Source organism: Vombatus ursinus, unplaced genomic scaffold (genome assembly GCF_900497805.2).
Source record: "Vombatus ursinus unplaced genomic scaffold, bare-nosed wombat genome assembly UNPS02014818.1, whole genome shotgun sequence".
NCBI lineage: Eukaryota > Metazoa > Chordata > Mammalia > Diprotodontia > Vombatidae > Vombatus > Vombatus ursinus.
The window spans coordinates 16,124,933-16,130,955 of record NW_020954596.1 but is presented as its reverse complement, the minus strand read 5'-3'; positions in this window follow the sequence as shown (position 1 = coordinate 16,130,955).

Below are 6,023 nucleotides of genomic sequence, written 5' to 3'. Positions count from 1 at the left end.
TTGGTTGACTACCCAATTTGTCTGCTGCTCAAGGAAGATGTCTTACCATTCCTTAGTGATGGAATAATCCCAGGGAGGGAAAACATTTTACAAAGGCCTTTTGTTTTTGTCCATTTGCTTCTAATCTCTGGGCCATATTGAAAATATTTGGATCTGGAATCAGAAGACCTGGGTTCAAATTCCGGTATAGTTTTAAATGAGTCATTTCAACTCTCTGGGTCTCAGTTTCTTCCTCTGTAAAACAAAGGAGCTGGATTCATGGCATTTAAACCTTTTCTAACACAAAAGTATATCTTTGGCATACAACCCTAAGCAAATTGGCTCCTGGGGTTTGGCAGAGGTATTGTCTGGGTAGAATTTGAGAACGAGGAAGGTGGGGAATTGAAGACTTCTTCTGATCCCTGCCATAGTTTTGCTCCCAAAGCTAATCTCTCATTCTCCCCTCTTCCCTTTCTCTCCTCCTCCGTCTTTAATCATCACCTTCTCTCTCAAGCACCTTTAACCTCCTCCTGTCCACTAGCTGGCAACGAACAGTTTATTTCTCTGTGAATTGTGGGGAGAATGATTCCTATTTGATAGCTGATGGGAAAGTGTTATCACTTTTGTTAGAACCTTCCTATTTCTCTCCTGGGGGCGGGGGCAGTGACTCAGAAAGTTAGTGATTAAAAGGAATGTGTAGGTAAAATGCCAAACACTCTCCCTTCCCCTTAGAAAATGGAAGGCTTCTTCTTTAGCTGATTTCAAAAAACCAAACAAATGACCTCTGTTTCAAGATACATGGATCCCAAACTGGGCTGGGCTGGGACATGTTTGCAAGAAAAAAAGCCTTCTAGGCTTTGATAAAAAGGTACAGGTGGAACTGGAAAATTGAAAATTATGGGGAGCCATTAGAAGGGAGATGAAGGTGGGAATGAAGGACTAATTAAGCTAGGATATATTTAGTAAGTGATAAGAGAAGGATGCCTTGTGCCATGATAAGAGAACTGGAAAATCCAATCTCTACCAAGTGTGTGACCTTGGGCAATGAATTTTACCTCTGTGGGTCTCAGTTGCCTCATTTGTAAAATGAGAGAATTGGACCAGATGACCTGTAAGGTCTTTTCTAAATCACAGGGTTTAGATTTTCTCTTCCACGAGATGAGGGAGTTAGACTACATGATTTTACAAGCAAGAAAATTGAGAGGTTAAACAATCTTGCCTAACGTCAAGCAGTAAATAGCTGACAGGATTTGAACCCAGATCCTCTGACCCTAGTCCCAGCACCCTTCCACTGTACCTAACCACGCTGGTTCCCCTAAAAATATCCATGAAAATTCTATGATACAGCTGCTTAGTTCCATCTGGGTAAATTTCTTGTACACACTTTAAAATGGTGTATTATAAATAAGATTAAACATCAATAACACTAAACTTGCTTGACAACTATTTACATTTGAATAAATGAATTTCAATTTACAAAATGCCTATAACAACTTGTCAGTATCTGTAAGTCTCCTTTGAATTATGCATTCCCCTTCACTGTTCCTTTTGCATGGCTGTCTTGGTCCTACACATATTTCTAATTATCTGTAATCACATGTTGATATTTCTGAAATTACCCTTCCCTTGTAAATACTTCTTTGGTATTTCAAAAATGCCATGAGTTTGCAATACTATAACTTAGGCTTCTGAAATGCCAACTATAGTCAGGCCATCCTAGGCTCTTTGTCATGACTTCTTACCCCCTGCCTCCAAATACAGTCAGTTCTGCTATTGACACAAAAGTATGCATTCCCAAAAGGAACTTTGCTATGCAAAATCACACAATAATAAAAAAATAATAAAAGCCACAAGGTTTATGGGGGCAGTTGAGGTAGGAAGGGGTGTAACACTCAAAAACTTTCTCAGTGACACACAAAATAGGTAGGGACTGAATTTTAAAAGGTACCACAGTTTTGTACATGTCAAATGGTTAAGAAATGTATAAATATCACAATAAACAATCGTGGGGTCTGAGGCTGCTTAGCCCATGTCTTTTTCCCCCACAGGCTGGACTGGCAAAGTCTCAGGCAAGGTGGGCATGGCTCCCATAGGTCTTATCACTAAGAAATATCCTCCTCACCTACTGGCACCGTACCTTGACAAAGACCTGAAGTTTGCTTATGAAAAGAGGCATCTGAAGACTCACAGCTTGTGAGTTATTGTGAAGTGGCGCTGTTTTTTGCATAAGAAGTCAGGCATGAGACCATTTGAAATTTGAGTTCTGCTAAAAATGTTCCCTAATGAATCAATCATGTTGGAACAAATTTGCGCTTTTGAAACAAGTATTATAACAGAACTGTCTGTATGTTCAAGTCATGAAAGTCATAAAAACTCTTCATTTGACCCTGTTCTGTCCAAAACAAAGCTATAGTCCTTTGACTACTCAACTTTTCCAAAGGCAGTAAGTAGAAGTAGAAAGAATTGGTGGCCTTGGGTGTCTGAAGACCTGGCCCTTTTTAACTGTCATAGCTAATGTTATATAGCTGTTCTCTAAAGTTCTCTCTATCTCTTGCCTCCCTCCGTACATTCCCCTGCCTTTCCCCATGCTTGAAATGGACTCCTTCCTCTACTCTACCTTTTCCTTCCCTTTAGCTTATGTGCCACCTTCTTTATGAAACCTCCTCTGCTCCTCTTAACTAAATATATTTTCTCTTGCCTCAGATTTTCCTAGAGCATTTTGTCAAGAAGCATGATATGTTACCTAGAGTCCTGGGCTTGGATCCTAGAAAACCTGGGTTTGAATCCTACCTTAGACATTTACTAACTACGGGACCCTGCATAAGTTGCATTATTTCCTTGAGCCTCAGTTTACACATCTGTAAAATGGGGGTAACAGCACCCATCTCACAGGGTTGTATAGATCAGAGATAATGTACATAACAGGATGTGGAAACCTTAAACTTAAATCTGTAAATATGAGCTATTATTGATGTAAAATGTACTTCATATGGTAATTATATTTATCTATGTCATATCTATATCCCCCACCCTCTGCCCCAGACTATAATCTTCCTGGGAACCAAGATTATACCATTTTTCATCATTGTATCCCCAATGTCAAATTTGGTGCCTTACACATAAATAATAAATATTTATTATAAATAAATATTGAATATGAATTAATGCTATTCATAAATTAATAATTATGTAGTAAACAGTACATGTGTTCATATTAATATAATAATAAATTGTTAATAGTTGTATAATACTATTTAATAATTAGTAATATTATATAATCATAAATTAATAATTAATAATATTCATGAATATTTGTTGAATCAAATTTATGCTGGTGCCAATTGGCAAATAAGTCATATAAATGTAAATGAAATCTTTTCTGGGGAGAGGAAATGATAATGGCTCCAATTTCCTCACCACTGAGTGTTTTTCTTATCATAATCCTCTCAAAGCAGAGAGGACAAATATTATCTGTTGTTAAGGGGCCCTGTGAACTTGCCTTCTTGAGTTGCCATATTTTCCAGAAACACTGGACCCAGAGTATGCAGGAGGCCCTGAATGTATGAAGGATATAAAGTATTTCCACTTTACAGACCCAGAACTGAGGCTGAGATTGAATGACTCACCTACGGTCACACCAATAGTAAGTGTGCAAAGAATCTAAACTGAGCTTGTCTAGTAAAGTTGACAGAGGAGGGTGGCTGCCCAATGATTATGGAAAGATGATTAAAAAAAAACATATACAGTGAAGTTGAACCTTGGATCTAAAATTAGCCAACAATGAGACCCCCCAGGACCCAGCCTCTAGAGCAGACTTGGCTTTGGGAGGGCCATGAAATGTTCAACTGGTTCTCTGAAAAATGTACCCACAATTCACTTTTAAGTTTAATCTGCATTGTGAATATTCTCTCAATCACTTTCTTAAATCTAAATAATCAACAAAACAACAAGCCAAACCCTAATCTGTAATGTTTGGGGATTTCCAAGGTGTCCATGTTAAAATTTAACAATGGGTTCTCCAGCCATTTTGAGCTACCTCCAGCACCTCTCTGGGCCTGGATTATAGTATGGAGGCAAGTTTATTATACAGTTACTTCCTGTTGTTTACCCAGGGAAGAACACCTTAGGAGATCTGTGTCTGATGGCTCCTGTCACATCTGCTTGCCCTCTTCCTAGTCAACCAATTTAACAGACTTGGTATATAAGGAAATTCCACTTTATCTCTATACTCCAGTTCTCTCATCCGAAAAATGTGGATAATAATGCTTGCATTGCACACCCCACAGGGTTCATTTGAGAAGGAACCATAGAATTGGGAATTACCATCATCATTATTATTATTAATATTCAAAGTCAATGAGGCCATAGAGTGCACGTGCTCCAGCTATAAAGGAGGCTTTATACTCATCGCAGTCCCTCTGAATGCATTATATTCTGAATTCCTTTTATCAGTACCTCCAAAACGAACCCCTTGCTTCTCCCTGTTGTCCAAATGACTTTTTTTTTTCCTTAAGAAGTCGTATCACTCATGACTCAATTCTTTTGAATGAGGATGATGTCAAGTTCAATTATTTCTGAAAATCTCCCTGCCCAGAGAAGTGGCAGATTAGGTTAAAAGTGACCAACAATTTCTCAAAGTCTTCTGAAGCTAAGCTAGTTAATGAGATTTCATGTGCATTATCTATGCAGATTCATCATACACCCGGGTAAATATTATTTTGACATTGTAATCTCATTTGTCTTCTCACCAAAAACACACGATTAAAGGGATACAGCAGGAAATCGCAGTAAAGTTCGGAACAGAATCAGAAAACATCGAATGGCACAGAAGAGGACAGAGCATGCTAGAGCTGGGAAGACCCTTATGTCTAGTTCAATTATCCCCATTTTACAGATGAGGACCATGAGGACCAGAAAAAGAAGGTGACATTGCTTCCTTCAAACTACTTAACTTCTCTCATTAAGCAACAATTTTTCCTCCAGGTCACTCTGGCCAAACTGGTGTGTTCTCAATCACATAATTAATGTGCAATTTAAAACATCAGAAACTAGCCAAAAACTATTGCATAAAACATAGAGAGCTCTTCATTTCCCAGAAAATGAGCTTTACCCACACGAAACTATCAAGATAAAAAAAAATTTTTAAATAAAATAAAACCTCTGTTCTCATTTCCTCTAGGATGACAGGTGGGGTTAACTCTGGAGGCAAATCTATGAGCAAACTGGAGATCTTTTTGATTCTGATAAGGAATTTAGAATTTGGTAATCCATTCAACAAACATTAAACACTTGCTGTGTACAGCAATGGAGTATGTACAACATGTAGAGGAGAGACAGACAGCCCTTGGCCTAATGGAGCTTATGATTTAGTGGAAGATGCTGTGGGACAGGGAAAGCTTCATGGAGAAGGTGGCAGTTGAGGTGGGCTCTTTATACCCATAAAGAGAGGGGACCTATATGAGGCCCTGGAGGGGAAGGAAGGAGTAGAGCTCATTCTGTACAGTTTCTGATGTTTCTTTCCCTGGGGCACCATTTTTTTTCCTGATGGAGCCAAAGGACTTACTTTCAAGTCTCACTTTATGCTTGTGAACTTCTAACACACATGTATGGATCCTGTCTCAAATATCCTACCTCCCCAGTTGATCATCCTATTCATCTCCCATGGCCTACTCCTCCACTTTACCTGAGCTCTACTCAGAGATGGCCACACTCTTGATCTTGCCATCATCCATGAGTAGTTCACGTCCATGGTGATGAACTTGGAAGTGCCTTTTTCTGATGATAACCTTTTATCCTCCCAGCTCTCCCTCTGCCTTACAATTCCCAATTCTGTTCATCTTCATTGAGAACATCAATCCCTCAACTCCTCACTGCTTTCTTAGACCATCACCCTTATACTGGTGACACTCTTCTCCCTTCCCCATCTTGACTCTTCAGTGAACCAGTCCAAATCTACACTATCCTCTGCCTTGAGTCCCTTGTCCTTAACTCATTGATGATCGTACCTTGTCAAGTCCCAACCTTGGATTACTCCCCTCCCCTCC